Source organism: Fukomys damarensis, unplaced genomic scaffold (genome assembly GCF_012274545.1).
Source record: "Fukomys damarensis isolate Sample0158 unplaced genomic scaffold, DMR_v1.0_HiC HiC_scaffold_31, whole genome shotgun sequence".
NCBI lineage: Eukaryota > Metazoa > Chordata > Mammalia > Rodentia > Bathyergidae > Fukomys > Fukomys damarensis.
The window spans coordinates 6,280,233-6,301,683 of NW_022900943.1; the positions used below are offsets into that span (position 1 = coordinate 6,280,233).

The 21,451-nt window shown below is 38.5% G+C and overlaps 1 long non-coding RNA gene across 3 annotated transcripts in view; it reads right to left on the reverse strand.

Moving 5' to 3' along the window:
* The window catches only part of LOC104866773, a 115,196-nt gene extending 98,525 nt beyond the window's left edge, over positions 1-16,671 (reverse strand). For all 3 annotated transcript variants that reach the window (XR_004514879.1, XR_004514881.1, XR_004514880.1), the window contains exon 1: positions 16,581-16,671. This is a non-coding gene — a long non-coding RNA (uncharacterized LOC104866773). The remainder of the gene's footprint in view (positions 1-16,580) is intronic.
* Positions 16,672-21,451: the final 4,780 nt, after the last annotated feature.

Sequence of the window (21,451 nt, forward strand, 5' to 3'; positions counted from 1 at the left end):
GAGGAGAGGAGAGGAGAAAGGAAGGAGGGAAGGAAGGAGGAAGGAAGGGGGACTGCATACATCATTTTACCTAAGGGGCCTGTATTTAGACCATGTCTAAATACCAAAATCTGTATCGTTGGATTAGGATTCACAGGGAGTCTTAGAACAAATTCCCCACGCACAATGAGCAACAACAATACATTTGAAAGTTGCTCTTACATTTTTCATAATCGTTTGCTCATTTCAAATGAAGAAGCAGGACCTTAGAAAACACAGCCAACAGAAAAGAAGTTTCTGGATTCTGATTTGGTCACCCCATCTGCGGCACACTCCGATTGGCAGCAAAACCATCCGGAGGAAAAAAAAACCTTTCCTGGTGTCCTGACAAAGCATCATAGGATCAGAGAGAGAGGGAAGGCAGTGACTGCCCTGGAGCAAAGTAAGAGTCCCGTCTGGATGGGAGGAGAATTTCTAAATAGGAGCAGAGGGAAAGGGGACTGGAAACATAGACAGGAGTCCAACTAATAATCAGAAATGGCAATACTGAACTCACTGCTAAGCTGAAGCGGGTTAGGGTAGAAAGGTGAAGAAGAAAAGGATTTAGATCTTGTTTTCTAAAAGTTTGTTTTAAAAACAGCCTTGTATTATATACTTGACTGGCAATATCTGGTAATTTTACTTTCTTTGCTTTATGCACTGGACTAAAAATATGTGATGTTTTAAATTTATTAGAAATGTATAAAAGATCATTTGTCAAATGCTGCTATGTTGGTCACTGGGAACATAAAAAATTTGTCCATGGTTTACTTCAGAAAATATTAACACACATAAATTGTACCATAAAAGTTTAACGCATGGTGCCAAAAATGCAATATTTCCATGCCAGTTTATAAAAATTTAGTATCTGTAATATTATCTTGGGGAAAATAACATATGTGCACATTTGAAACTATTGCAAGCCCTCCCAGATTGCTTTAATATTGCATACAGACAGTGGGTTAAATTCAGAAATTTCAACAGGCTAGTAGTCAATTTTTTAAATTTAGTATCAATGAAATTCAGTTTCATCTTTAACTTCCCAGAATCATTACTATTCCACAGCCCAGGGTTCTTCCCACACTGTGCATGAGGTCACAGCCGACCTGAAGGTAAGGTGACAAGCGCTCAGCAACAGTGTCGATGCCAGAGAAGCTCAAGGCATTGATTTTATAAAAAGAAAGTTGTCCTCCTAAGAGACTCAAGAACACTTAGCTCCTTGGTTAGTTATACTTCTACAAGCCCTCATCAGAGGAGAAGTTGTATCTAAGAGAAAAAGAAGTTTTGACAACAGAGGGGAAAAATAAGTATTTTGAAAAGCAATGTGAAATCCAAAATGTAAAGGATAATCAAAGAAGAATACATTTCCTGAGACTAACAAAAATGAGCTGTAAGATTTCAGTAAGTATAAACTTGTAAGTACAATGTCCCATTTTTGTTCCATTATTGTAATTCACATTTTAGTTTCCACTAAAAGGGGAAAAGCTGGAAATGACTAAGGGTAGCTTTATGAAAATATCACAGACTTCAAACGAAAGGGAAAATGCAAGAGGACCAAAAAGTTCATATTACTAATATGATTTTCATGGATTCAGCCTTTTAATAATAAAACTACCTTGTGCTAGTTTACAAAATTGGCCTGGTGTGGTGGCACATGCCTGCATATCCCAGTGCTTGGGAGGCTGAGGCAGGAAAACCGCTATGAGTTCAAGACCAGCCTAGACTAGTGAGTTCCAGGTCAGTCTCAAGTACATAGTAAGACCCTGTGTCAAAAACAAAACAAAACAAATCCCTGGCCTTTTTTTTATATTTTAAAAGAGGTTTTTAAACAAGATGAAATATGACCAGTCAGTGGTCATATTCAGAAGGACCAGTGTGGAGTAGAAAGAATAGAAACCAGCAGATCTTCCAGAAAGGACTGGTTATGTTTCTGTGTCCTAATTTTTTATGCAAATAAAAAAGCAGTGGCCCCTCAGCAAGGAGCACTCTGGCCCTGGAAACTCACAGCCAACAATGGGCACCTCGGAGGGTGTTCTTGAGTCGTTTCCCAACAGTAGAGGAAAGTGGGGTCAACCTAAAGCCCTCCTGAGGAGAAGGCGCTGCTTTTCTACTGTACCTTACTTCCTCCTAGACTGTATGGAAAAATTAAAGCATTCCTTTGACTCCAGATAATTTGACTGGATCAGAGGGTTTAAAAAAACCAACCAAACAGAAAACCCTTGCCTCCAGTGCCTGGTCCAGTGAAGCTTCGTGAGAAGGTGGATGAAATGTGAAATATTTAGGGCAGCTGTGGTTTAGGTATTTACCTGTGCCTCCTGCCAAGATCAAAGTCTCACTGGGTATACTTCAGAATTGAATTATTGGGAGAAACGACTTTGTTCAACAAAAGCTTCTGGATAGCAGTGAAGCCTTCATTACAAAAAATGTTTATCTGCAGTATTTTCCTAATTTAACCTCTTACTCACAACCGGCAAATTTGCTTTGTTAACATTTATGTTGAGGATACCCCAAAAGCGGTTTGTGTTTAAAACAAAAATAGTGTCTCTCACGTTTTCATAGTTCCTGGACTTTTATATTATTTTTAAGTAAAAAAAAAAACAAAACATAGTCTTAATTACTTGTAACTCTACTCCGTGCCTGGCATTATATAAATATTACTCTGCAGTGAATTTGCACATCATTTTCCTCATTCTACAAATGAGAAATCTGAGGGTCAGACTTTAAGTGACTTGCCCAAGTTCACTTGGAGAGTAAGTTACAGAATCAGAACTTGAACCCATGTCCCTCAGATTCTGAAGTACACGTATGCTAAGCAGTATTCATTTTTGTCCCTATTTGCTCCTGCCATAGACATGAAGTACTTACAGAAGCAAGGATTGTGTTTGGTGCAATCAAAGTCATTAGAATGTTGTTTTGTGGACATGAACTTACCAAATCTCTCATTTCTGACTGCAGTAATAACATTGCCTCATATTTCCATTCCTGATTTCACATTTCCATAGACAAAGTCTTCAAATGGCTGACACAAGACTTTTATTGAAACTCAAAGGTGAGGTGAGCTGTGAACAGTTCACGCTGAAGGACAAATGTTAACTTACTTCAATATCTTTGCGGACTCTAGTTATTTAACTATTATCCTGTAAAAATAAATCTATAGTAATTGGTGGCTACTTTGGTAGAACTTTACTTAAATCCTCTGATGTTCCTTTTTACTTATTTATTACCGTACTTTAGCAAATGAAATACAGTCTTGGAGCAGTTTATGTAGTATTCAAAAATCTAAAATGTGCTCCCAGAAATTCAGCTTTGGTTTTTTTAAATTTTCATTTACTATATTTATAAGTCTGGGCCCACGCCCCATCTCCACCTCCCACGGGCTCCTATATTCACCGCCAATTTTAGGAGTAAATATATGATGTAATTTTTCTGCTAACAAGCTGCTGTGACTGTCAGCAGTAGAAGTAAACAAGAGTTGAGCACAAAGAAATGACGGTGAGGACTGCTGAACAGGCCTCCTAATTCCTGTTGGGGAAAACTGCGGAAAGAAAAAGCATGTTTGCACCCAAATCGCACCTTCTGGGTTGCCTTCTCCAATCATTTTTGATGTAGAATAACTTCATTCAAAAAGCAGATATGAATTTTAGGCAATTTTACTTTACCTAATGAAATCTGAAGGTGTAAAAGAGAAAATCACTACTGGCACCTACGCTGGGGCAGAGCACAAGGTGCTCAGCCAGACAAAAGGGCGGTTCTTCACCAGCAGCCTTCTCTTGTCTAACTGCCTTTGTTCCTCTAAGTTCAACTATTATTTCTACACAAGAAGGATGCTATACCTTTTCATCTCTGTGTCCAAGAAAGTTCTGCCCTGTACTTGGTGTACAAAAGTGCTTAGTGGCCAGGTGTGGTGGCGCACACCTGTAATCCCACCTCTCAGGAGGTTGAGGCAGGAGGATCGCTGTGAGTTCGAGACCAGCCTGAGCTACATATTGAGTTCCAGGTCAGTCTCAACTACATAGTGAGACCCTGTCTCAAAAAACAAACAAACAAAAAAACAAAAACAAAACAAAAGTGCTTAGTTGATTGAACAGATGATAATTTTGGTGCAGTGAAGACCAAAAAACAAACAAAAACAAAAACAAAACAAAAGTGCTTAGTTGATTGAACAGATGATAATTTTGGTGCAGTGAAGACCAACTCGCCTGTGCCAAGTTCCACGTGAAACTCAGCTCAGAAATTAACAGCTGCACCTTCCGATCCAGGCTACAACTCCAAGGGCTGGAGGCGCCACTGATTCATGTCGCGATTGCATGCAATTGTGAAAATTTATTTACACTACTATCCATCCACCATGATCAGGTATTTCTGCTCAGGAAAGGGGCCAGGCTTCTACATCTCTACTTCTTGTAAATGTGAGGTGGATGAATACATAACATATTCACAGGAATAGTATTTATGGGAGTCAAAATGATAACCTACAACGGAAAAATGACTTAATCAATGCTAGAAGTGTCTAATGGAATGTTATGCAGTCAATGTGAATCATTTTTCAATTAATTTGTTATTTTGTATAAATAAACGTTTCTTTGAAGGATAATATCCAAATCATAAAAATACACAAGTTATCAGTCTACACTTCAATGAGTTTATGAGAGACTAACGTACTATAATCGCCATCCAGTTTAGGAAATGTTATTCCCATTATTCACCATCGTGGTCTCTCTCAAACACTAACAACTCTGTTCTCTTCAGAGGCATTCATTCTCTCACGAATGGAGAAGCAGCTATTAGCATGCAAGTGAGAAGGGCTGAAACAAATCTTACGTGCAGTATTTTCAGAATAGTGTTACCTAACTATGTGCAGGGAGAATGTTAGAAGGAAACAACTAAAATGTTAGCAATAGTTGTATTTTAGCAGTCAGATTAAGGCTGACTTTTACTTTCTTCTTCCTCAAAAAATACAAATTGTGGTAATAAATGCTGGGACAATGTTATTTAAAAAGTAAAATTCATCGCAACCAATTGAAAATGCAATTTTTCATATTTGTCAGGAGCAGACATTGTTTTTCTAGTCCTAAAATGACAGTTAAAACAATGTATCTCCTATAAGAACATGCACAATTATGACATTCTTTTGATTACTCCACTGACACCAATAAGAACCCTAAAACCTGCCACAAAAACCATATTGGTTCATGGTTAGCCAGCATGACTTCTATACTGTGGCTAGTAGTGATCTTATGAGGTTCCCGCTGAGCTAGTTTTGTCACATTCCAGAGAATTCTTCCCACCCCCAGTGGTTCTGTTTGAAAAGTCAGGCTAGAAAATAATGCTGGATATTATGAAGTCAAACTAGCAGAAACTGTACTGACAAAGAAGCAGACTGCTATAGAAACAGATCTAGAGTTCTGGTAATTGGTTGCTATCCAGGAGAATGTGGATGACATTTCTGCATTTTGATTAAAATCAACAAAAAATGTGTATCTGTTTGCCTTTGTTTCTACACAAGTTGGATGATATATCGATGTGGGAGTACAGATGTGCTGAAAGATTTAGCTCTTAACTAAGCCTTGAATATACAGTCAAGATTAGCCGGATTCTTTTTCACTCTGCCCTTCCCCCTAATATTTGTTTCTTCTGTTGAGCATTTATTTTGAAAACAGATAAGAATTTACTATGCAGCAGGGATGTATGAGACCTAAAGGCAATGAAACAAAACTAAATAGAAAACAAGGGGAAAGAAATTCAACAAAAATAATTTGCAATATGATTTATCTAGGAGGAAAGAAGCAGAAATGCTTTTTTTACTCCTGAAAGCTTTCCTCTTGACTAGTTAGCTTTCTAAGAAGATACTGGAGAAAGGATCAAATAGTTGAATCGGCGAATTGATGATTTAAGCCTAGTCCTCCATTCAATCAAAGGTCCCTGGCTCTGTCCCATGCCTAGAGAATTGCCCTGAGTTGCCCACATGGCTAAGTTGCCCACAAATTTCGAGTTGGGGGGAAGAGAATAGCCGTTGTTTAAAAAACAGCATGGCTCCAACTTCCTAAGTAGTAGACAAGTTAACAAATTTTGAACTTCAAATGACTTTATTGTCTGAAAAAATAATATTTTCCCTGGAGAGAAGAAACCCAGGACAGTGGAATCTAAAAAAAAAAAAAAAATGCTCTAATAACCAGACTGGAAAATTTAGGAGCCAGCCGTGACCGAAAGCGGTAATTTTTCAAGTCCTGACACTTCTTTAATGCTTCTAATATGACCATGTAAAAGTATTTCATGTACATACTATTAATATTTAGGTGCCAGGTGGCTACTATGCATAGTGTTTTATTATTTATGAGTCTGTTTTTTCTGGTTCACAGGGAGATGAGTGGCTGCCATTGACCCAAGAAAGATTCTTTTAACATGGGCCTCCCGTTAATTTCTTCAGAGAAAGAATAACATTATAGCTTGCTGATAGGGTAAAATACACTAGAGCTGGAGTCCAGAGAACTGTGCTGCAGTGGCACATGGCTGGCTGATGAGGACGGGGAGGCTGTGCGTGTTGTCTTGACAGAAGGATCAATTTCGTCATCTGTCAAAAGGGACTGTTAACCTCTTATGAAGGACCACAGTACCTCAAAAATAGAAAAGGCTCAGAATCAGTTTCCTCCCGCCCCTCCTGAGGCTCTATTTCACCATCTAACAACAAAACTATGGTACAGTGGGTTAAGCGTAGAATGTCAAATCGTTTCATTGCATAGGATTGATAAGAATCGCCTAGTGTTTCGTGAAAGTGATTTGAAACTAATGTGGGATTACCGTCAAAATACTAGGTACAGTCTTCATGTAGGCCTTGGCTAAAGCAGAAAGAGTAACTGTGCTCGTTCTGCCTAATTCTCAGCCCTCTGACACAGAGAAGTCTCTGATTCGCTCTCGGCTTCTGTGTTTCTGAACTACCACGGGGAGAATTAGGGAGCCTAATTAAGACCTTTGTTGCCAACACTTTAATAATAAAATTTGGATACAGCTTGGCTGTGTCCCTGGTCAGTTAGGACCTTTGCTCACTGACACAGCACAGAAGCTCGCCTTGCCAACTTTCAGCAGCGAAGCTTTAAGTAAAATGCTGGTATTTGAATATTTGCCAATGAAAACAGCTCTGTGGGGTTTTATTGCCTTATGCATTCCTCAAGGAATCATGATAAGATCTCAGCTTATCTTATTTCTTTAGACCATTCCACACACCTTACTTCACTCCTCTGAATTTCACAGAGGAGAACCGGGGATAATATGCTTAGAAGAAATGATATGTAGTCAATAATTCAATTGTTAATAAATACAGCTAAGAAAGCAGCCTCTGAAATTAAACACATCATCATGCACAATTACTGAAGTTGCGAACAAGTTTTATATATTGAGTATTATTTTTATGCTTTTGTCTTTTTTGTTACAAAAACTAACATTTTGAAAAGTAATTTTTAATTGTTTCCAAATCTCACATGCCTAACCCAGCTCTTATGATCCATTTCAGTTTTCGTATGTATGGATATACAGATACTTTTAGTGGATGTAAATTTACTACATGTGCACTTCCAATCATTCACAAAGAATTTAAATATTTCCCATCTTCATTATGAACAGAAGAAATCACTTTGTGTCACAATACATCAGTGATGTTTGTACAATAATTTGTTTTACTTTATTTTTCATGACATTTTTATATTGCAAAAGCAACATTATTATTTGAATTTGGATTTGTTTTCTAACTGCCAGGCATTGGGCATTCTTACCAGTAAAGATGGATTGTTTTTTTAATAAGGACCCAAAATCTCTCTGATTATTGAAACACTCACTCATGTCACATATGTGCCTCATTTAGGCCATGGATCTCTTATGTGTTTATGGTGCCTGATCCGTCATCAACTTTGCTAGCAGATTTGGCTGGATTGAGGAGCCTCACTGAGGGCTATTGATCATTTTCTGATGGATAGAAAATGTACCTAGTACTAATCTGAAAGCCTCTGTACTAAACTACTGACATGTCACCTATTCCATGACCATCCCTGATCCCAACAGAATGAGGATACATCCCTCCTACAGGGTGGGGCAGCACCAGGAGAGAAAACCGAATATTTGGTGAACACGACCATGATCTTTTCCAAGGAATCTTCTCTTGGCGCTTCTATCATGTAATAGCATTTCACTTAGTTATATTAGCCTTAAATATGATGCTAAAGGAATTAAATAGCCAATCATCAGTGAAAGTAAAAATATGGTAAGAAAAAGTTGGTGTGCTTGTAAGTATTAATTGCTTACGGCTGTTTGGAAATAAAGATCATATGAGTTCAGGGTCCTGGGATTTAGAAACGACTGCAGATTCTTTCGTCATTCCCCAAAGGAAAACCAATAATAAGTAGGATACCAGACACTTATGCAATCTCTCTGAGCTCACAAAGGAAGAGTTCTCAAAGGGCAAAATACTTTACTTTCTTTACAGTAGAAACTTTCCAGTAGACACACACAAGACTGTTCACGACCACCTTGAGATGTGACCCTAGTCTGCAAGGTTGGGCCGGTTACATTCTTACAAGGGAGCTCTTCCTGGAGCACCCAAGGATAACAGAAGGGCAGTTGTGTTGCACATGAGATTTTTGTTCTGTATCTTACTTGTTCAGGTGTCTCTCTTAAGCATACATAGGACACTTCTGATTCAGTTGCCTCGGTCTGTTTTATTTCTGAGAACCCATTTACAAACTGAATTTGCCTTGTCCTTCTACTGCATTTAGGCTGATGGAATTTTTTCATGTTAGGCTTCTGAAACTGTTTGCAGGCCTTTGCCTCCACGTGTTCGAAGTAAATGTAAGGCATTAATTTTACTCAGACAACACTGTGCTCAAATCCCTTGGGAAAATGCACCTCAGTGCGCAATTCATCATTAAGGCCTGTCCACTAGTCTGGTACTCCCAGGAAGTAAATCAGAAACTTTGAAAGGTGCATTAAACTGTTCAAGGCTACTAGGTACCACTGAGGGTTGTGGGGCAATAATTTACTAAATGGTACTTTGGTGACCTCAAAAGTTTATGGAGTTTTGGAAGTTCTTAATTTTCTTCCACAGGATCATTTATGTACTAGGAGGTGGAGAATATTTATAGGTATGTTTTTAGAGGGGCAACAGCCCTTGAATAGAGTAAATAAGATAAAATTGTCATGCCAGGCATGGAAATCAAATGTTTACAACTGTTATCTAGCCTACCCATGGAATAGATGCATAGTTTACAAGAGAGTTATTGCTTTGGATTTCTTTTTATTTGATGTAAGGACTGTGTTACATTTTATTGTAATTAGTAATGCTTCATAGCTCTAAGGATTTCCAGATCCACATCACTGCATTTTTGTACAGTACAATACACATTTATCCAAAGTGAAAATAATATACTAAATACACTGAAACTTCTGACAGCAATTTACATTTCTCCTCTTTCTTTCCTACACATCCATATTAAATAAATTGCTTGCTACGTCTTGATACCTCTGACTTCAGTCACTTTTCTCCTTTCTTAAAATGAATCAAATTAAGCTTCATGCACCAAACAAAAGTAATATGGTTTGGATTTTTCTTTCACTTGGGAGAATCACTAAAAAGAAAAAATATTGCATTCGTCAATTCTAAACTGCAAAGATTCTTTTAGAGACATGAATATCAGGATGTGTGTTGTAAGTGATGGCAGAGCTAAGATATTTTGTGCAACCTTTCTCTCTTGTCATAAAACATGATGGATCTCACAACTGATAACATTACAGATTTTAAAAACTTATCAGAAGTTATCTTGAAATACTAAAGTTAGAGGCCTGGATGAAATTAAAGAATGGCCCTAAGAACATTTTACTCATTAGAAGATAAAGCTGATTAGATAGATAGATAGATAGACAGATAGATAGATAGATAGATCTGTATTCTTCCAAAGTACTAACATACCACTGGGAGTCCCACTTCATATTTACCAATTGTGGAAATTTCAAAATTATGATTACATAATTATATAACATCAAGATCCCTGGTTGGGTCAATTTCCAGGAGGGATTTGATACAAATTTAAGCAACTGATGTCACAGTTGAATATTCAGTTAAGATATGTAGAGCTGAATATCACTTGAAATCAACTTTGGAGTCCAAGAAATCTACAAACCCCTAGAATAAGGCTTTCTGTTGTTTCTATGTAATCTGTAAAGTGAACTCAGTTTCCTAGCTCTGTGGTTAGAGGACTTAACTTAAGGTGGGAGAAATATAGTAGGACAGACAGATGTTCTGAGGCCTTCTACACACCTCATAGATAATACCCCAGCGTATCTACTTCTAAATCTATTTAACGGCCAATGCATGTTCAGACTCTGAAAACTATAATAATACTTATGTAGCCCAAAATTCTGCATCTGCCTGAAATTAGTCTTCAGAGTATGCTTTACAATTGTATGCTTTACAATCTTTACAATTGTAGAAATAGTTAACATGATTAACTTTATTGGAAAATGTTTTGTTTTTCTTTTTAAAAAATTATTTTGATAAAATTTAGATATACATAATGATAGCATTCATCATATGGAATTTGTGCCTGTACATGATATATCTTAATTCTTCTTTTTTTTCCGTTTCCACTTTTAAGGAATAACGCAACTCATTTTTTTATTTTTTAGCACTCTATCCCGTTTACTACACTATAATGTATCAAATGTGTCCTGTGTGGACACTCAGGGTCTAGGAGTAGTCAGCAAAGGCTCTGGAATCGGAAAAACAATATTTGAACCCCTGTGCTCCTTATCTCTTGACCATCAAGCAGTTACATTACTTCTTTGTTCCTCCATTTCGACAGCTATAAAATGATAATAATATTTACCTCCACAGTTATTGATAAGATTGAATGAATTACTATATGCAAAGTGTGAATGCTTAAAATAAGTCCATAGTAACTGAAGAATAATGGTTAACCCTCTTAGTTCCCTGTATCTGGATTGGTAGGCAGCTACAATTTCTCAGTAAACTTTATAACATACTGTCAATGTTTTGAATATGATTTACCTCTCTGGAACTCACGTTGAAGTTAATCCTCATTATGAAAGATTAAAGGAAGTTTGCGATAGGTCCTTTAAGAGCTTAGTAGGACTCTGCCATCATGAATGGATTAATTCACTCATGGGATTAATGGATTAATAGATCGAGAGTGAGTCTTCTATAATAGCTAGTTTGGCTAGGTCTCATGTGTGCTGTTTGCTTTGCACCCTGTGATTCCCCATGCAGACTCTGGATCCCCTTGATTGTTGGATCGGGACCATGGATATCTCTTTCTAAGTAGCCTGTGTTATTAGCAATAGAAAACAGGCTGAAGTGTGTACATTTCAGAGGCATTCGGCAATACAACTCACTACATAATGAAGGCTGTGATGTCTAAAGAGAAAAGAAACTATGCGTTGTCTCCCACTACAGTGTTCACAGAGCAAGTAGATACATTAGTAAGTACAATCGAGAGCTCTATATCTTTTTGCAGTCTTAGCAAGCAACATGGGACTGCTTGTGACAAAACTAAGGAGTAGTAGATTAACTGTAGCAGAAATGTGAACAAGCTGAACTTGAAAATACTACCAGAAAAAAGAAATAAAGCAGTATTCATAAAAGGATTATGAAGATTAGGAGAAAACTATAAAAACAATGCCAAGATAACTTATTAAATGGTCCACAGATAAGAAAAATCAGCAAATACATCTGGCAGAACAGAGTGGAAAGAGAATCTTGGTCACCTTGCTGATCTGGTATGTTCAAAGACAAGCTGAGAGGGGTAGACTATACCTATAACCCCGGCACTCTGTGAGGCAGAGGCAGGAAATCTGAGCCCAGCCCATGCAATTCAGTGACGCAGCAAGATCCTGCAAAATGAAAGATGAAAAGGGGTTGGGGATAATCTCAGTGAAAATACTCTGGGTTCAATTCTCAGGGCCACATACGCACAAAAAGGACAAAAGAGCCAAGATGCATGCTGTGCTCACTGCACATGAGAGCAAATCAGATGCCAAGATTTCTCTTAGTTTGTAGGTTAGGGTCTATGGATCTTGGAAAAGGAGGGAACTACTACTTCCTGCTCAAAGTCTACAGTCCACAGACATATATGGCTTATTTTGGGGAAGTGGGATGAGCTGGAGGAAGGTAAGACATGACCCAGGATTTCATGGGTGGTAAAGGGGACCACAGTCACCTTCCAGGGAGCCCCATGTGCCTGTCTCATCTTTGCCCACCAAAATCACCAGCCTTTCTCTGATTGCACACAAAGATGGCATTTAGAATGTAGAATTAGCCGGGCATGGTGGTGCACGCCTGTAATCCCAGTACTCGGGAGGCTGAGGCAGGAGGATCGCTGTGAGTTTAAGACCAGCCTGGGCTACATAGTGAGTTCCAGGTCAGTCGCAACTACAGAGTGAAACCCTGTTTCAAAAAAAAGTATGTAGAATTATAGCTCTAATCCAAACAGACATATCAACAATTTTCAATAAAAGGCTATTAGGATTTTTTAATGCAACCAGAATTCCTGTGTAAACCATTATTTGAATACTGTGTTTCCTATTAGAGCATACAGTGTTACAAATCCGTGTAAATCGCGCTGTGTTTAAGACCAGCCTGGGCTACATAGTGAGTTCCAGGTCAGTCGCAACTACAGAGTGAAACCCTGTTTCAAAAAAAAGTATGTAGAATTATAGCTCTAATCCAAACAGACATATCAACAATTTTCAATAAAAGGCTATTAGGATTTTTTAATGCAACCAGAATTCCTGTGTAAACCATTATTTGAATACTGTGTTTCCTATTAGAGCATACAGTGTTACAAATCCGTGTAACTCACAGCCCTTCACTCTGCTCCCGTAATCACAAAGCTCTAGGGAGCAAAGTATGAGGAGCGATCGAATCTCAGTCATAAATCTATGACCCCCTGCAATAAAGCTGTTAGTCAAAGCCACGGTGAGACATATTGGTTAGTAACAGCATCGTTGGCAGTGGTGCACTGAGCGTTAGTTAACTACACCAAAATTTCAAAGACTTTTTATTGCCTCTTATCTACTTGTTTGCCACAGGTAAAAAGGAGCATGTCACAAGCTTCTAGGAAGAGTTTAGAAAGGCTCATTTTCATCTCCCTCCAAAAGCTGTTGGTACCGAGGCCATTTTGTAATCATATTTGTACAACAATGCATACAATAAGGAAGGTAGTGATGAAGTGGAGACGGTACAAGTGCTGCAGTGGCTGTGTGAGGAGACAGAGATGAACAGATTTAGTGCCTGCTGCAGGGCGGGGAATGTGGAAAGGGAATGACGCCTAACATATATGCATACTGTCTAAACCCATTTAAGGAATACTCTAGATCTAAGTTTTCTTCAGAGCCAGTAGATACCGCTATTTCTTTGATTGTTACACCACATAGAGAATGGGCCATATGGAGCCTCAGGTGTTATATGGGATGTTAATGTATATAAGCAAGGAATATATATGTGTGCCTGTGCCTTTGAAGGCCAAGCTCTTGTTTATCTTCACACCTTCCACAACTTTAAGCATAGTGTGGTGGTGTTTTACACGTGGCAGGCACTCAATATTCACTAAAGCCAAACAAAGAAGTATGGTTCCAAAATTTATGTTTACTAAGGTGAAAGTATCGTTAAATATTGGAAAGAGCATGAGGCTGGGGATGGAAATTTTCAGTTTTATTCCTGGCTTGTTAAATACAACAGCTTTGAATCCTTCAGTAAGTTCTTCCCCCTCCTTGGGCATTAGATTCCTGCCCTGGAGAGTTTAGGTTGTGTGTCACTGCCCTTCTAACTCTCTAAGCCTAATTACTTTCATCTTACAAATTCCTAGTGATTTTATTTGGCATTGATGGATTAAGCACTGTTCGGCCAAAAATTCCACCCACTCTGCTCTGGGGTTCTTTAAGGCTGTCTTTGGTTTCCTACTGTTGTTATAGGTGTAAGATAAATAGCTAAGGGGACACTGGAGGGTGACAGAAAGTGGTCATTTACAACTCCGGCCACTGTCCCCTAAGTCACTTGATACGATAAAGTGGCCCCATAAAGATCATGCCCCTGTACTTATGGTAGGTTCTCGGCCTTGTGCTGTTCACTGAACAAACATTGTTTCTTTTGCTTGCAGTAACCCTAACAAGCAGGCCTCTTTGTTTTAGCTGCACAGCTGTCTAAAAACACTTCTTGAAATCAATATAACAATCACTGGTAAGAGTGGTCAGTGGGGCTTAGGGATCCAAAAGGAGTCCGGGTCTCCCTGAGGTTCTAGCTCTTAATGTCACAGGGAAGACTCTGCACATATCTGTACGTACAATTTTGCATTTATAATATTTGAGGCAAGTCCTTTCTGAAAAATGGAATTGATATCTTTCAAGGAGAAATTTTAGAAATACTTGAATGAGGGCCGGGGATTTAGCTCAGTGGTTCGGTGGCCTGCCTCGCAAGCACAAGGACCCAAGGACCCAAGTTCAATCCCCAGTACCACACACACAAAAAAATAATAATAACAAAAACAGAAATACTTGAATGGGTTCTATTTGTGCTAATTAATTTTGCTAAGAATTTTCTTTGTCCTGTTTCAGTTGGTTTTGTGGGAACTGCCTTCTTCTCATGAGTAGATAAAGATTTATGGTCCTTAGAGCATGTGGAAATTAGAAAATGGACTAATGGAATCCATTAATATCCTCTCACCAATTAGATGAATCGTAGATCAATACAGTATATTAATAGAGTCAAACTGATACATATATAAATATCCCACTGGGACAGCCTCAAGGAGACAAGACTAGTCTCAGCTAGGTTGAAAAGGATAGAAAATCATCTTACCCCACAAAGGCTTCCTCCCCACCTTGTATTTTAATGATTTTGACATTTTAAAAAAGGTTGTTTTCTATTGCTTGATGAAAACCTACTACTTTCTGATGGAAAACTAAACATCTAATAGTAGCAAAGTGAAAAGTGCTCTTGCAACAATAAAGTTTCTGATAAATTCTACAGCTGAATGTTTGTATGGTTTAGAAAAGAATTTAGATCATAAGTGTTATTTCAGTTTAGATTTCCTTTCAGTTTTAATACTCAAGTAACTAAAACAAAGAGGCTGATTAAATATGATGTATATAACAGTTACTATCCTCTCTTGAACCTCAAAGCCTAACCTCGAAGATAAAAAACAGAATTCCTGCAGAAGTACTTTGTGCTAAACTGGCATTGGACATAAAAATAAAATAATGCCTGTAAAGCTTATGGAACTAATTAAGATTTTAAAGTGGCCTCATGCCTAGGAAAATGTTAGGAGTTGTGACTCAAGAAGACTGGTGTTTCACAGGTTAAAACAAAAGAAAAAAAAATTGAGGCCATTTATTAAAGTGTCCCAGGATTGATGTTTAATGAAAATCTTTGATTGGTAGATAGTGGGATCACATTTTATCATTATCTGCGAGAATCATTAGGAAAATAGGGAATGGTATGAATTCCCTATATTCCCATTAGAAAAGAAAGAGAAGGAGGCCCGAAGTAGAGTATGGCAGTTCAGCAAGAGAAAGAAAACAGGCTGTAATTTATCTTCTGCAGAAGGACAGTGTGTTCAGCCAGACATCACATGTTTCTTTTTTAAGGATAACTCGTTACACTCTGACACATTAGATCGTGAATTTAGACTTAACGAATGCATACCTGGGCTATGGGGTACCCAGCTCCACCTGTGAGTCGGGGCTCAAATGTTCACACATCTTAAAGGAGAGAGGCTCAACTGGTGCAGCTGCTACACACCAGACAATTTCAAGGGAGATGCAGAATTGGAGGAAAGGTGGAGAAAAATCTCAACATCCTTTTCCACTTATGTTAACAGCATGCAGAAAAGCAAAGCAAAAGGGAAGCAAAAAAGTCAAAATCTGTTTCTTATTACTGTGACTCTTAAGAGGAAAAAATGAGCATATTGGGCTGACATATCACTGACTATGAATTTAATTTCCATTAGCATAGATGCTAGAAACATTCCTTCTACTGGCATTCGGGAACAAGCCACCATATTGTAAATGTTTCTTAAATTTCGGTTTGGCTTCCAAAGTCAAGCTTTATGTAATTTAATTTTAAGGTACATATTTGAAAGTTATCAAGTGAAAGACACCCAAGTTGTCAGGAAGAAAGGTTTTCCTTCCCAGTTGTCACACCATTCTATGGTAATTCCTATTAACATAATTAAGCCTTCCATGACTGCTCTGTTCCCTCGTGGTGAGAAGGAACTGACAGTATAAATCAGAAAGTACAAACACAAGTGTTTTTTTTTTCCCCCAAATGACGTACTGAGGTGGATGTATTTGAGGGAACTGATATTTGGTTTTCTCCGCAGACATCCTTTGGCTTCCACAAATTTCTAACAAGAGACATGAAGTTAAAACTGGAAGTAATTTGACCACTGTCAATGAACTGTTCTATGAGAAACTTCCACATTCTTAAACATTTAGTAAGACATAAAACGAAATGAAAAGAGAGAAGAATGCTGAGATCAGACTGTTGAGGGGGACTAAACACTAACCTTGGGGGTTAATATTAACCGGAAGCTGAGGCTCCTGATTTACAAAGTCCACTCCAGAAGGATTTTCGGCTTCAGTCCTTCAGCTGACGCCATCCCTGTGAAGGAGACCGGAGAGGGAAATTCAATTCTAGGTTCCGAATACATTAATGAACTTCCCAGGCCAAGTATTCTGGCCACATTTCTGAAAGAAATAATTTAAATAATGTTTAACATGGAAAGTGTGTATTGTAAAAGGCAGCATGTCAGTGTTTGGCACGAATCATCTCTCATTAGCCACAATTGCCCTAAGAAGCAGGCATGGGGTTATCCCTGTGCTAGTAAGGTGAGGTAAGATATGCAATGTTCTCGTGGAACACAGCTCAAAGACAGTGGAAGCAGAGATATGTGAGCAACTTTTAACCTATCTCTTGGCCCCAGAACTAGTTACACTGCTTTGTAGGACTGCACCGTGAATTCTGTAGCCCCTAGCCACAGTCACTGCAGTGTGAATCAGTACACATTAAATCAATTCAAACATCCATTTCCTCAGTCACGACAGCCACACTTCAAGTGTGCAGTAGTTCTGTCTGCCATAGCAGAGAGAGCATCACTGCTGGGTCCGAGGGGATGGCATTGCCAGCTGTGCCTGCAGGATGCTGTCAGTCTTCTCTCCCCTCCCCAAAACACCAGAAACCAGAAGTGAGGCTACAGAGACTCTGTGGGCTGGGATGGACCTTTTGTTCTTGCTCCCCAGGAAAGAGCTACCATCCTCTCATCTGGAGTAAACTGCTTCTCCCCACTTCTCAACAAAGCTGTGTGAATAATAAAACCTGATCAGGAATGAGAAGTCAATATCAAATAGAAACGTGGAGGGTACTCGGCAAGAATAAATGTGGACTTTTCACCAAACCGTCTGTAAGACCTTTGACAGCAGAGAAAGAAAAGCAAGTAAGATTATTATGAAGTATATTTCATGGTGCTGATGTTACTTGGGCATCACTTGAAGCACTGATGAAATTTCACTGGGGGACAGTGCTATGTGCAGCTCTGCACAGAATGCTATGGGGCAACGTTCTAAGAACACACACCAGAGAACACTCAAAATGAGTCAGTGCTAAATCAGGACAAAGAATTAGCCAGCCCTGGTCTAGGTCCTACTACAGTCAAGAAGATGTTCAGGGGGAAAAAAGATGTTAAGGAATACCTAGAGGTAAATGGGATCCAGAAGGGAGCAGAAGAAGTCACTGCCAATAATCTTCTCACAACGGAGAGCTCATGCGATATTAGGGAACAGCATAAATTTCCAATTGTTAAATTACAAATTAAACTGTTAGGTAGTACAGCAAAACTCAAGTTTGAAATATGGTAAAGAAATGGATTCAGGAAGAACTTTAATTGTGGTTTTTGATAGTAGGACAAAAAAAGTTTCCATGAAGAGTGAAAAAACTAAGATAATGATTTCAGCCGATTTAGGAAAATACATGAAAAATGATCAGTTCTTTGTGTAGCACAAAGGGCTTATTTGTAGTCTTTACTCCTAAAACAAGGATGTTCTTCCTTCTGAAATAATATACTATGTCAGTTCTTTACACTGTCCATGAATAATAGCACGATTTCATTGTGCATCTAAGGGAAATTTTTAAAGATTTAGATTCTTAGTTTTCTTATGGAAAGAGATCTTGGAAAGCCCTGTAGTTCATCTTCGAAGTGCAGTCATAAAGGTCCAGCATTATGAATCACTCAAGCAAAGTCCCTCAGCCTGTTGGTTCAGTTCAGTTGGAACTGAAATTTTGCTGCCAGGTGAAGAGTCCCAGCCAACGAAACAGCGATGGCAGCAATTGTACTGTGTGTCCTGGGACCCAAGAAGACTGTGTGACGGTGTGCTCCAAGGCTGCTGCAACTCTAACATGTTCATAATTCTCTTCTTAAAGTACAATGTTGTTTTTTATTTTATAGTAAAATTTTAATAATATCAAAAATAAAAATGTGTTTCATGTCTTCCAAAAGCCGCCATCCAAGGAAAATTACAATGTCCATCATAAAATATTTTTCTATAGGAAACATCGATGTTACATATTGAAAGTGCCCTGTAAAGGAACACATAGCAAATGTCATTTCAGGAATAACCTTTGTGTTCTATAGGTCAGGAACAGCACTTAGAGCTTGAGGACTATTCATGGGATTGAACTGAATTCTGAATTTTACAAATGAGGAAAAAGGAAGGTCCAACCTGTTCAGGGAACTGTCCCTTGTCAGCTCCCCCATGCCTTCTGAATAGGGGTAATTTCTATCCAAAAGGTGGGAATTGGTTCATTAGCAGTGAACAAGATTTTAGTCTTATTACATATAAAGCATACCTATTTGTAGAGGTGCATTAAGAGATATACAGTACAGTAGAGCTGACTTTTAAATTTCATGGTGGGAGTGGCAGTCAAGAAAAAAGTGTATAAAGGGTCCTGAGAGCTGGGGATTTAGCTCAGGGGTTCGGTGGCCTGCCTTGCAAGTGCAAGGACCCGAGTTCAATCAATTTAGCTCAGGGGTTCGGTGGCCTGCCTTGCAAGTGCAAGGACCCGAGTTCAATCCCTGGCACCAAAAAAAAACCAAACAAAAAAACAAAAACAAAAACAAAAACAAAACAAACAAAAAACAAGGGTCCTGAGAGGATCCTAATAAAACCATTGAGTAGCTGGCCTAAGTGTACAGAAATTCCTCAAAGTAAATAAAGTAGAAAACATATAATCAGAGGAGAGTTAGCACATTTTTAGACTGATCCTACTTGAGACTCAAAATGTTTTTAGTTCCACAAATAATTCTTTGACTTTCTGCAGTTATTAAAATAGGCTTATTTTGTTCTTATTTTGTTCATCATGCATTTGAGAGCTACACGGTCATATTCTATTTAAAGCCACCCTCTCTTCATACATGTTCCTTCCATGGGAAACTCCCCCACTTCTTTTAGGGGACCCCAATTTTCCTGTGATCTCCCCAGCATCTCTGGCCTCCTGTTTGCCTCTGCTCCATGAGTGGTGACTCCCACTTAGGGTGTGGAGTTTCTATGGAGTTCCTCTTCTGTATTTCTTGGAAATTTCATCATCTCTCTCCAGGAAGTGCAGGTATGCAAGTGAATGGCTAAACAGACCAGTGGAGGACGCTATTATAACCTCCCTAAATCTTGAGGCCACCCTCATTCAGCTTCAACAAGAGAATACTCCTTTTTTGGCTTCCACAAATGAGTTAGAAAAGGTATGAGATTTTCCTTTACCATCACTGAACTTCCATTATATAAAGTATCTCCTGCCAGTCCTGTCCTTCCTAATCAACCTTATTTTCCCTCACTCCATTCTAAACTGGGCTGGCTTCTCCCAGCTGTCCTGTAGAGAGATAGTGGACATCCATAAATGACAACTCTCTAAACTTTCCATGTCTAGCACTTACTTAATTCTCAGTAATTTCTTTATTCTCAGCTGTGGGCCTGATTTGCTAAACCAAGGGCTGGGCATTTAGCATCATGCTAATAAACCAGCTGCCACTTAGCATGGGTTCTGTGCTAAGACACATTTTCTCATTTATTTCTCATAGCCAACCAGTAAGATAAACATTATTTTCCTCTTTGACAAGCAAAGACAGTGAGCCTTCAAAGTTAAACAACTGATTTTAGGCATTGTAGTAGTCTCTTTCCCATCACAGTACCTAACATCTACTACTTAAAGGAGGAGAGGTTATTTTGATTTATGGTTTTTAGAGGATTCAGTTCATGGTTAGTTGACACCAAGGAAGTAACATCATGGCAGAAGGACATAGCAATGTCCTTGGCATCCAAGAAGAAGAGAGGAGCTAGGACAAGAATATACCTCTGAGTCATTCCATGAGTGCCCCGTCTCCAGCCAGGTCCCATGTCCCAAGAGCACAGTCAGCTACTGAACTCAACAAGGGCTGAATGCACTGATGAGGATAGCACCCCCACAATCTGGTCACCTTCCAAACAAAACAGACTCTGGGAACAGAACAAACGAGTAGCGGAGATACTATGGAAGCAAGATTAACTAGTAAGATTCTCGTGCCCAGCTCTTTAAGCCAATGATTTCTTAAGTGAAAATGAATTAAAATTAACTCAGTTTGAGGCATGATTTGTAGACATCATTTGAGAGACCTACCTAATGGCCAGTATGAAAAATGTCTAAAAGTGGGACTCAAGAAAATATCAATACTTTATGCCATAATTTTTGCTTGTTTACTTGGGTATACGAGATCTTATTATTTCAACCTGAACTGAGAATTATTTTATTTAGAAGACTGAATCATAGAAAATAGTATGATAGCCCTCAGACATTTTGGGGAAGACTCAAAGAACTAAGTATATTTACCTTGCTACTGGCTTTTCTCAGCAAGTATTACATAAAGAAACAGAAAGAACATAAGAGGCCTTGCTTAAGTAATATTTGGGCCACCATAAGTGAATCAGAGTACTACATAATTCCTTGATAGATGAACAATTTTTTTATAAAATGGGCCAAGAATTCTGGACCCTTGTGCCATCTCTGATTTATTTCTGTCACCAAGGCCTGAATCACAGCTGCGTGACTTCAAAGAATTAATGAAAAACAGAGACTAGAAAGAAGAAAAGTTACGATATTTTATTTAAAAGTTGGTTGCTTTGTTTCTTACCTTCAAATTCTTGTAATCTTATCTGTATGCCTAGAGTTTCTAAAGTTTATTATTAATATCACAGATGTCTTTATGACAAACATTGCCTACCTTACCTATTGTCCATATACACGTTTCTTAGGGACACACTTTTAGTTCTATTTATCCTCACAGATCATCTAAACACTGACTTATTGATACTAGAGATCTAAGCCTATGAACTTCTGAATAGGACTATCATAAATTAC